Source organism: Saccostrea cucullata, unplaced genomic scaffold (genome assembly GCF_032062105.1).
Source record: "Saccostrea cucullata isolate Sc308-1 unplaced genomic scaffold, CSIRO_AGI_Scuc_v1 ctg57, whole genome shotgun sequence".
Taxonomy (NCBI): domain Eukaryota; kingdom Metazoa; phylum Mollusca; class Bivalvia; order Ostreida; family Ostreidae; genus Saccostrea; species Saccostrea cuccullata.
The window spans coordinates 195,953-208,838 of NW_026938498.1; the positions used below are offsets into that span (position 1 = coordinate 195,953).

Genomic DNA, 12,886 nt, shown 5'->3' on the forward strand with positions numbered 1-12,886 from the left:
TTCTAAATTAAAACTTTTACATAAATCTTACAAAAAAGTTTCTTACGTGTCCAATTAAAAAAAACGTATTTTTAAAATGGATTTTTATCATGATTTTTAATAATTTGGTGTTATCAAATTTCTTATAAATATTTAAAATGATCAATTTTAAAATCTCAAGCAACCCGGCCTCATTATCTTCACTTTAAGCTCTTCAGAGACGATGGCTGAAGTGTGCTTTTTCCAATCAAAATGTATCCGTTGTCTGGCCTAGTCCTTGTTTTGGTTATCATCATCGTCATTAATTTTTTTACTGTTCAATTTTCTTCCATAAATCAAACAGATTCAATTTCAGTTAAACTTACCCTTAAGTATCCTTGGCTAAAGGAATACATATTTCTTCAAATGAAGATCCACTCCTTCTTCAAAGGAGTAATTATTACGAAATAGTAAAAAAAAATCATTGCTTCTTGTAAAAAAAAATTCTCCTCGAGAACCATGGGGCCAAGAAAGATGAAACTTACTATATAGTACATGTACTTTGAAGTATCCTCAGGTAGAGTAAATTCAAAATTGCTTCATCGTGATCTTCAGGGGCAGAATGTGACAATAATAAGCTGAACAATAGAATTCATAAGGAAAAATCTTCAAAAATCTTCTTTGAAGGAGCAACAAGTCGGATTGGTCAAATTTATATGGAAACATCATCTGGTAGTTAAGATTAGAGTTTCATTAAAACAAGACCCCGGGGTAGGCTGGAGCTACAATGGACGATCAAAGTTTTACATAAGAATACCTGTATGAAGACATGTCTAACAATACAAATCTGTGAAGATGGCATAAACACACACCCCTGGTAATTCAAGAGTATGGGCCAGAAGGAGTAACGAAGACAATGAATAACAAACGAGTAATGGACATAACGAAAAGAATTCATACTCAAAAGTCCATTAAAACAATACAAATCACAAGCAGATTAAAGCCGGACCTCCAAAACATCAAAGATATAATCAGGTGCTATGAAGGAGTGAATATCCTATAATATATCAACGCCGTGTGCTAGCTTTCATGGAATACAACAAAAAATAGGTAAATCAGGAAGTAAATACAGTTGTGTCAATTTATGAAAAATGTAAAGAAACATTTGACCATTTTATTGTAGTATTGACAAGGCCATTGTGTGCATTTTACAATCCCTTCCTGATTATCACTTTGGTTTTGATTCATGATTTTATAAATCCGATATTTTGCCTTATTTGAAATTGTTTAGACGTTGGCCATTATTTTGCGTATTGATTAAACTGAGAGACATAATCCCCATATATAGGTGAGAAAGGGTATATTGCTATAAGGAAGGGAAATTGGCGATTGGGTTAGTTGAAGTCATCAAGTTTACTGTAAACCAACTTTTTTTTGCGACGACTTTATTTCGCGATTTACTAGGGATAAACTAGTTCGCGACGATTATTTTTCGCGATCAAGCCTTTTGGCAACTGTTGTTAACAGACACATACAGTTAAATGTGTTTAGCCGTTAAAACAATCGATAAACATGTTTAGGAAAATTTCTAACACGTAATTAAAGTGTTTATTATCATAAAGCTTGTTTTTTACAGTGCAGCCAAATGTAAAAGTGCAAATCAAAACAATTTCATTTTTTTATTTTCCATTGACCAATTAATAGGTCAAGACCGTTAGATTTGACTTTTCCCATTTATGAATGAGTCGCAATGCATTATTTTTAAAATATGCACTTTTTACATAATTAGAACATTTGGATAATTCTTACAAAAAGACTTCTCACACGTGTCATATTAAGAAAAAAAAACGTATTTTAAAATAGACTTTATCATTTCATTTTTAAATATTGAATTTTATCAAATTCATAATAAATATTTAAAATCATCAATATAAAAATATGACTCTCATTCATTTCATTGTTTAAAAGCGTCATGTTATCGTGTCGATAACGTATTGAGAGTTTTTAAAAATAATATACGTGTACCTAACAAGTTTTATTTAACCCCTTAATATTATCAAACTGTTTTATCAAATCGTCAAACTTTTTTCGATATTTCAATCTTCTTCTACAGAACAACTGATTAATTAGTTCAATTAAACATACCCTAAAGTATCCTTGGGTAAAGGGACTTCATTTATCTTCAAATGAAGCTCCACACTTTCCTCAATGGGGAGATAATTACAAAATAGTAGAAACAATTGTAGCTTCTTCTCTAAATTCTTATTTTGATGTACGGAAGATATATTGAAATGATGTATATACTTCAATATCTATGCTCACATTTAAAAGAAATTTGCTTCAAGAAGCCTTATATCAACTTATAAAGTAATAAAATCTCAGCCTCAACCATTGTTCTAAGAGACGTAGCAGCTATGGTATCGATAAATATACTTGTACATACATGTAGATTTAGACAACAGTAAAGGATGCGCAATTTTTATTTAACCCTTCAATATTATCAAAATGTTTTATGTACATCCAAGGTCAAAGTGTTTGAAACAGCGTATATGTAATAATATTTATATAAAACAAAAAACCTCCACTATTAAAAAAAAGCAATGTCTTTATAAATATAATCTTCGCAAAATTAAGGCCTTTCCAAATATAAAAAGAAGCTCTTCGGTTTTTTCGGCGACGGAGTAAATATTATGCATAAGGTTAAATCGATATTGAATCGAAGAGTGTCCATGCTTTGAATCTCATTTAATTTATTGGGAAAAGGGTGTGACGAAAACATCGCCACGTGTTTAAAATTGCATTCCATATAAGGTACATGTATTTTAAAAGTGATTTATGCAAAAGCTTAACGGCATTATTTTAAACATAAAAAAAATGAGATCACACAATTTTACACTCTTGGATGAAAGCAAATTGAAAGTGGGGTGGGGGCTAAGTGTAAGAGAATTTTTTTTCGGACGTTTATTTTAAAGCAAAACTTGACAAGGTACAGAAAATGCAATTCATGTTACTTCTGTATTTTCTGACAGCATATGGCTAACACACAACACGCCATCAAACTACAAGCAACACACTGTCGTGATAACACACACAACACGCACGCCGCTGCGTGTTATGAAATCTAGCATCTTGAAAAATACCTTCCAACACAAAATTTCCAAGTTTCAGACCATAAATGTAAAGAGAATTTTCTTTTCATTATATACAATTCACTTTGTTGAAAGACAACAATACATGTACTTTATTATCCTATCCAGCATTGAACATTAAGTTTTGTCAGGTTTCATTTCCACAAAATCAAGACAATTATTGAAAAATGTTCAAAGATTTTAGAAAAATAACTATCTGGTGGTGTTTTGAAATAAAATTGTATCTAAATAAGTCCGATTAATTAATTTGTATATTTTGTAGGTTTAATTTTTTTTCTACAATTTATAAGCAAATTCCCTTTTATAACATCGAGTTTTAAAACTTAAGATAATTATTTTGCTTCCTTTAACGAAATGTTTGAATATGTGTCGTGACAGTCTAATTTTAAATTTTGTTGATAGAAAAAATGTGCGAATTATGTGTTAGTGTGATATGGCGTGTTGTGTGTTAGTGTGACGACTTGTTTGTTGAGCTTTTGTAAATGTCCCTATCCGGATACCATAAGGTAACCTAAGTATACCTGACCTGATTAATGCATGAAAAAGCATCTATTACACGTCAAAACGAAAGTAGATGGACTGGGTATTCCCTTTTAATTCATCAAGTACATGTATAGACCGCCATTTGCAAGAAATCAGGTATCAAATGGGTTACTATGTTTCTTTTAACATAATCATTTAAATCTACTCTAAATTTGCAATGCAATGTAAAGCAATACGACGTTACTAAAGTTTTATAGAAATACATATAAGAATGGACCACATTCCCCGTCTATCAGAGATCCTGTATCTTGGTCTCTGTCGTAAGATAGGGACACCGACAGAAGTGGCCATCAGAAGGGACGTGATGGACATGGAGGAGAAAATAAAGAATTCTATTTATAATTATAAAGGATATGCTAGGGTGGAGAGCGGTAGTTATAGAGAGGGATTTAGGTTGAGATCATCAGACAGGGATTCAATGGTCTGGTTATGTAATTATAAATTAATAACTGACATATCCCATTCTCGGCTTTATAATTCATCAAAATATATATTTGTGCTGATGGAAGATTCTGATACACCGCCAGGATTTGTCAGATTACGCCTCCTGACATCACTACTACAAACATTCCTGACATCTTCTTTTGTTCCCTGTACTGACGGTGCCTATATATCTAGTTTTCTGTGGAGAGAATCCTTTTTTCAATCTATGCAAAAGAAAGACCTCAACCTTGGAACTCTAAAAATTCATGGTCCTTGTAGTAGTGGTTTCAAAAGATCATTTGAATTCGACGAAGTTTTGTGTTTAGCCTCTTTTCCTTGGCCTAAACTATTAGGAAGTTGGGTTGAAAGATGTCAAAGACATATGCTGGCCGTCTGCATCTGTGTTGGAAAATATTCTAATAAATGAATGTCACTGTGTGCCTATTGGAAGTAAAATTGAATCGCCTTATAACGAACTTGAATGGAGATTATCGTATTCCCAAGCCGAACAACAACTAGTGTGTAGCATGAATCATACACAATTTTTATGTTACGGATTCTTGAAAATATTTCTGAAAGAAGTCATCAATATTACGGAGGAATCACTACTGTGTTCATATTTCATGAAGACCACAATGTTTTGGATGATTCAATTAGGTCATATTAAATGGATCCCACACAATTTACTAGATTGTTTTTGGAGGTGTTTCAAATACCTCATACATTGTGTTTATCGAGAAAATTTTCCAAACTTTTTTATTCCACAGAACAACATGTTCATAAACAAAATTGTTGATGATGCACGTGAATCTCTTTTACAACAGCTTTATCAGTATTACAGAATGGGTGTGTCCTGTTTACTGCTAAGTCCTACTCTCAGATCAATACTAGAGCCAGCCCTCAGTAGCCCGTCTTTCGAAATATCTGCTGCTGGAGGAGATTTTATGAGTGCTGCAGATTCAGATATCTGTGGCATTACTGAAATATTTAACATACCAATTTCTGCTCAACACATATGGGAGTTTTATATTTATTTAAAATCAATTAACACATTATCTCAGTTATCACCCTCACCACACCAGTTGTTAACATTACAGTACTATACTGCTCAGACTCTTGTTCACTTATCTTTCATAATGGCGAACAGTTCTTCATGTTGCACACATAAAAAAATATATAACTTAGATACAATAATTTGTGGCATGTTAATATTTGCAGCAAGATTTGGTCATGTGTCTCATTTATTATATTTATCTTTGTATTATTATAGAACAAGGAGATTTGATAAAACACTACATGTCATATATATCACTAAACAAAGACTATCGCCAGCTTTTATTATATATAATGAAACTGTTGATACTCAGAAATACAATGAAGCTGTAGGTGATCTGCCTTTGTCACGAAGAATGAAAATTGCTTGGGTAACTAATGTACTTTTTAAAAAAAATATCCCCTGCATTGAAGAATTATGTTTAGAACAGTTTGTGAGTCAACAAAAAGGAGAGCCATTCTTAATTGTATCACCGTTTGTTAAAGTAGATATGTTGTCTGTGTTATCTCACTATAAACTAGGTAATAGATCTCAGTGTTTACAGTCACTGACAGACCTACAGACACTGTTGCTCTATGATGACGGGTCTTATGTGCCTTTAGAATTCAGAGACATATCATGGCAGATACTAGGAATCTGTCAGCAAGTTGTGGGAGACTTACACGGGGCGTTACGGTCTTATGAAGAGTCGCTCAAACAGATACCATTCAATAAAATAAAAGAAGCTACAGACTTTAGAACAGAGTGCGTTAAACAACAATTACAGAGAAATGGACACATGTAAAGATATGTCTCTAAATATTTCTATCATAATTTAAAGAGTAATATTCCATATATAGTGGCATTTGTTTGATAAAATTGTAAAGGATACAGATAAAAGTAACTGTATGAAAATATACCTTAAAATCAAAGTAGACTGAAAATCTATAATATATTGATATATTATAAATTGAGAATACGTCTTCAAAAAGCTATAAAACAACAGAAGAATTCTATATATAAATATTAACTGAATATTTTTTCCATTACCTCTAATGATTATTATAACCACTTCCTTTAACCATTCTGTTAACGCTGATTGATTTGTATGAAAGGGTTCTTAAGGACAGATGAGACGTTCCTTAATAAAAGATAAATTTTTCAAAGATTTTGTCATTGAAGTATTGCTACTTAAACATGTTTACTCATAAAAAATTGAGGTACCTTACTATGAATTTCTGCAAGATACCAGGGGTAGTTTTCCGTATATAATCCTTTTGGGAAGAAAAAAAAATTTCCAATTTCAAACGTTTAAGTGTTTAGATTTTGTAAAAACGTTTAGAAACTGGTTTAGAAATCAGAATGTTATAAAGATTTTGAATATTTTTCATACATTAAGAAGATATACAAAACAGATATTGAGGAACGTCTCGTCTGACCATAAGCAATTGGCTCTTCCACCAATGTACCATGACGTGCAGAACAGTACTACAATATTTTACATACCTAATCATGTACTTTGTATGATAATATGATTAATTAAAGACATACATATTAACAAAAGAATGTCTTTCTTTCGCTTAATGAGGGACTAAGACCACAGAACATTAACTGAAAATATTGAAAATATGCAGACATGTATACGCCATTTCTATCTACATGTAACTGATACATTCAAGAATATTTAATGATAGACAAAAATGGGCAATGATACAGACTTTTGAGAAAACTTAAGTGTGAAATTCATTTGGTTATGTATGTGCATGTCCTTTTCCTGCAATAGTTAATTCTCCGATATGACGATAGACCTACCATGACAAAGTCATGTGAACTTTATGTTTACTGTCCCTGAGCAAATCAAATTTACAACTTGAAAGATACCATCATTTACAAATGAGAAAAAATTTCAAAACTCTTTTTTTCTGATCTACTTTAACAAAAGTGGACTTAACTAAGTCTTTCTGTTCATTTTTTAGCTGACAGCTGAGTGGGCTGTACTGATCACCCATTGTCCGTCGTCCGATAATCAAGAAAAGACAGAATTAGAAAAGGAAAATCTTCTTAAGAACAACAGGGACAGAAAAACTGAAACTTATATGGAAATATTGTGGGTATCTTCAAAAATCTTCTCAAGAACCACTGGGCTAGAAAAGCTGAAACTTATGTGGAAGCATCCTGGGGTAGTGTAGATTCTAAATTGTTCAAATCACAACCACCGTGGTAGTGCGGGGCCACAATAGGAAATCCAAGTTTTACATTGAAATATAGAGGAAAAATGTTCAACAAGAGGCCCACAGGCCTTATAGGTCACCTGAGTCTCTTGTTACAACTTTCCAACAAATGAAATTGTACGCCAGACCCAGGGGCCTTTAAATTATCCATTTTGGAAGAGGCACCTTTCTTCATTATAAATGTGTTCTTAGATCTTGTACTTAGTTTAAGTTTGTTGAATACCCAAGAGCAGAGAAGAATTTCAAAGAATTGGTTTATTTTCACTATTATAATATTATTAATAGAGCCCCGCCCTAACACCAGAATCCCCGACCCAGGGGCCATGAAACTCACAGTTTTGGAAAAGACAGCCTTATTCAACATAAATATGTACTTGGTTAGTTTATTTAATGTCCAAAAGAAAGAAGATTTTCAAAGAAATAATGCATGTTCACTATATAATCAATAGAGCCCCAGCCTAACACCAGAACCCTTGACCCATTAAAAAAAATTAACAATGCCATACTTCCATGAAAAATAATGACACGAAACGAAATTTTTGAATTTGATTTGTAATTCATCAAGATACAATTCCATACCAAAAATTAGCTCAATATCTGCAATCATTTGGGAAAAAAAGTGTGGAAAAACAAATGGACCTGACTGACGGTCAGAAAGACGGACAGACTCAGAGGAAACCTATAGTGTACCTACAGAATACTCTTGCGTATCGAATCAACTGAAAGACATAAACCTTTATATAAGTGATAAGAGTAAATTGCTTTAAAAGTAAGGAAAGTTGACAATTCGAAAGTTGAAGTCTTTACGTTAATCTGAAAGCTTTGTTTTTAAGTTACCATTAACGTCTTCCTCTTGTAAAGTAACAAAATATATATTTAGTAAAATATCTAAATGTGAAGCAGCTAACAGATATGTGTCAGACTCTGTGATATCTTTAAATTTTAACTCACTGGATATATAGAGTCGACATTTGAATTGAAGTGATATTGAAGAAGGCCAAAGCAAGTGTTTTCTTTTTACGTTTAAGATTTCGAATAAGTTCTGCTTCATATGAATAAAAATATAGAACTGCTAACAATATTGTGCAATTAGTACCGTTGGGATTTCCGAGAGATTGTTGGAAGACCTTGTCTCCTAAAACTACATAATATTGATAATTCAAGCATCCTTAAAATAAATTTCAGAGTACGTGTACATGTATCTATAATCGCGACGTTTGGAACAAATTAATGTTGTAAGTAACAAAGGATAAGATAAGTTCATTTACGAGTTTAACTTATTGTAAAAGCAGCTATGAATGAAGTCAATAATGTCAAAAAGGCTGAACGGTAATTTATCGTGAGTTATAAGTGTACAAACATGGAAAAGTCGTTCGTTTTGATGTTGTTTGGTAAACCATATGTGAAAAAGGTTATTTTTCTGATAAATGTCATAAATAAGCATGTTCATGTACAGGAACCTTTAGATTAAAAATTGGAAAGATGCACATTCTATAATCTCGGTTTATTATGCGGAATACATATACATAAATGCAACATGAAAGGGTGATTGTCAAATAAAACAAAGCTTCGGTATTCATAGGTAAAACAATGACTTCCATGACAAAAGACTAGCAAGACAAAAACATGAGACAAATGACGAAATGAACTACATGTATTTTCTCACCGCAAAACTTTTAGGTATATAAAATTATATAGAATACTGTCTTATTTGTTCTTTTTTTTTCATCATACAAATTTTAAAAGGTTTATTTCCATGTTGTTAATGATCAGTCATAGTCAGCTAAGAAGAAAAAATGAAACCAAACTGCAGGCTTTAATAGGTGTAACATTTACATGCCTATGTAACAGTGTAGGTGTTAAGTAATTTAAAACGACACAATGAAACAGCCAAAATGATTGGTACACCAAATGTATACCATTTTAGTTGTACATTTGGGAATATATTGAGTATCAAATCCAGATTTTTTCTTTAATAATCATTATTATTTTCCGCTGAGCGAACGGAAAGAAGTCGTAAACATTTATTAAATCCGGTAACATTTAATCACCATATATTGAGTAAATGAATTGAACAGGTTCATTCCTCTTAAATGAAGAAAGCTATCTATAATTGGAATATTAGAACTAGGTTACGTGTTATTTCGATTAAATTTCATGATGTTAGATATATATGCATGTACAAATGTACATTGTCAATCAAAAGTCACAAACAAATTCTAGATTGGTGCTCTTTGAAGAACTAAGAACAATAATGGCATTAATCGGAAGTTAATCTGGTGTAGAATCATGCGGTTTTTCCGTGATGGTCACGTGAATCTGTGTGGGAATTTCTTCCTCAGCTATGCAATCCGTTTTTAAGTCAGAAGGCATGTTTTCTTTGCCTGCATCGACAACGTTATCATCGTCGCCGTTTAAGACATGATTTTCATTGTTTGTGATGAAGATTTCATCCTTTGGTTTCTGTTCATTGGTTAAACTATCTACTTTGCTTGAGTCTTGGCCATTTAAAGTCGCTTCAGTAATATCTAGGAGTTTCGTTTCCTTACTTTTTTCTTTGCTAGGTTCTGGTTTTTCGGTTTTTCGGTATCTATGCCATTCTTTGTTTCAAACGAAGTTAGCCTTGATTTTTCTAGCAAGACGTCCTGTTCATTTAATACTTTATCTAATATCTGATCATCAATGTCCGGTTTTTCTATTATCTTATCTAGTCTTTGGTCAACATCTGCATGCGCAGGTACCTCCTCAGCATTTGGTTCAACAGAATCCAAATGTTCTCGTCCGGATTCTGTTGAAACATGTTCACTTTCATCCCGAACCGAAAACGCACCAACAGGGGTAGGTCGAGGCTGAGCATGCAATGAGACAAAATCGTCTGCCATTTCTCGTGGTCGGCGGAAGTGCGTTTTTGGTGCAGTGCGACCGGTGACGGATGGAAGAACGGATTCCGGATTTTTCATATGTTTACTCCCTTTGAAGGTCACCAGCACTACCTCTGTAAAAAATAAAGATAAATCTTGTGTTAACGAACTAACAAAGTTCATTGTTTCAGACAGTTAATATCTCTAAAATTAGTGAACATTATTACATATACCAGTACATTATTTGTTTTTGTCTGTTTTTAATGCTTAAATCAATGATTTCTGAGAATATATTATACAGTTTATCAGTATATGAAAAAACCCTCTAAGACTGATAATTAAACATGCATTCTATACATGTATAAAAGACTTAAATTTTTAATAAAAAGAACTACAACGTAATTCTACCACGCAGAATGACACAACAAAGCAAAAATTATTCAATAAGCAAACAAAATTAATTCATCCTGCAAATAAAACTACTAAGAAAAATAAGACACTTGTACACAAATGTGATAAATTACTCGCAAATAATTTCTTCATTATTTTTACTGTTTTGGAGGGGTGGGTGCGTAATAAAAATGCATATTACTGAAGCTCCTAAATCCCACTTTAGGCATTGATGTTTTTTTTTTTTTGGGGGGGGGGGGTATTTTGAAAGCATTGAGAAATTTAACTCTAAACTCGAGTCCTTTGTCCTTTAGTAGCTTTTGTCTGTCTATGACAAAATTCAATGAAATCTTAGCCAGTATATCATCGATTCTTATAACAGAAGTAAAATATAAAAAAAACTGTACTAAAACGTTAGTTACTATTATATTGCTAATGAAAAAAAATAGCAATATCTCATTTCACAAAATAAATGTTAAAGGCTTTACAAAATGCTATTACCATTAATCTTATTTTTCAAAATATTATCATAACGGATTCCTTGGTCTACTTACACTGTATATTCAATGTTTGGAATATATTGTTATACAACAAGAATATGTATTTTCCAAAGAAATGAATACATTATGAAGAGAAAATGAAAAGCATTCAAATTTGTAAAGAATCTTAAGGAAAAATATCTGTAAAGATTTCCTTATAAATGGCTTTTTTTTTTTTTTTTTTTTTTTTTTGAAATTTTACTTTCTGCAAATTTTCTTTGAGACCTTAACGTTACCGGTCTATTTACATGTAATACGGCATATATATATGGTACATGAAATGCAAATCATTGAATGAAAACCATCATTATTAAGCTACTATAACGATTTCAGAATGCTATAATTATTTCCATAGGCCAGTGATTAACATTACATTTGATTCAAATGTTTTCATGGTTATACAGGCTGTATTGCACAGTTTCGGGGGGAGTTTTATTAAAATTGCGTGTTCCTTTCATTTTTTCGTGGTGTGCTTTGTAGTAATACCAAGAGAATATATAGTAAGTTGTTTGCTACAGTGTAAGTGTAGAGGAGGTGTTTGAAATTTCTGATGTCCATAAATGGAAATCGTCAAAATATTTTTTTAAAAATACAAGATTGATAAAAGACCTTCTATGCCACGTATGCTTATTATCTGTCTATGAACTACATCTACTAATTAAGTAATGGTTATAAGCCGAAAACTGTCCATTATGTCAGATATTAGACGACCCGAGGCGCGTGACCAATATCTGACATAATGGTCAGTTTGAGGCTTATAACTTACTTAAAACATTTCACCACTATCGAACACTTCCATTGTTAACTTATTGGACAGCCACAGGTAAGGTCTCGTTCTGCTTGGATGACTACCTGGCACTGTTCATCAAGTTAGGCCAAAGAAAACCAGTTTTGGTTTTTCTTTTGTCTTTATTAATAGTAGGAATCATCGAGAGGCGTTTTATATCGATAAATATGAACATTAACTTTGTTTAGTCTTATTTATCCGCATTGCGACATTTTTTTATACATACTACGCATGCGTAAAAGTCAGTTCTACTGAATTCTTTACAATTTATTTATTTTATAACGCAACGACCACGGATGACGACGTACATTTTAATTTTGAAAAAAAACCTTCATAATCGGGTGTTTTGACGATGCCATTTATCGATTTCAGTTCCTCAGTTCAAGTTTTCTACTGTGAAATCCGGATATACATTCTTATGTTTCGGAATTTGCAAGAAACAGTTTCCCCCGAACAGGTAATTTTTGTAAAGTAATAGGATTTGAAGGATTTTACTCCAACAAATGTTTCAGTATTTTCTATGAAATTGGGAGATTATTTCTGATGTATTTATTTTAAATGCTACACTTTCTCTTTTGTGTGCAGGTCTTAAACTCGGAAGGATTTTACTCCAGCCACTCCTTTTTAAAAGAACGATCGACACTCGCTCAAACGACGTAGGACTAGGTGGACAAATGGTCATAAGTCACCGAACAAAATTACAGATTCCGTTGGAATTTCATGAGCTAAATTTTGTGCTAAATGCGGAAAAAATGGATATTTCAATAAACAAAAAGCCCAAGGTTGTGTGTAAGAAGTGAAAACGCATGCTTCTCGTTCATCTTTTGTGTCCATTGGATTCTATATATGTTCCATGGATCAATCATTGAGAAATGAATCTATTATATAGCAATGAACGGTGAATTTAGGAAAGTTATGATTGGAGCCACGAATGCGTCTACAATAATGAATCTGAGACATTCAAGTCACTGG

The 12,886-nt window shown here is 32.4% G+C and overlaps 2 pseudogenes; one reads left to right on the forward strand and one right to left on the reverse strand.

Moving 5' to 3' along the window:
* The first annotated feature begins 3,643 nt into the window (after positions 1-3,643).
* Positions 3,644-6,646, forward strand: LOC134250467 (uncharacterized; annotated as a pseudogene).
* Positions 6,647-9,540: 2,894 nt separating this feature from the next.
* LOC134250469 (uncharacterized) lies at positions 9,541-10,444 on the reverse strand (annotated as a pseudogene).
* Between the last annotated feature and the right edge of the window lie 2,442 nt (positions 10,445-12,886).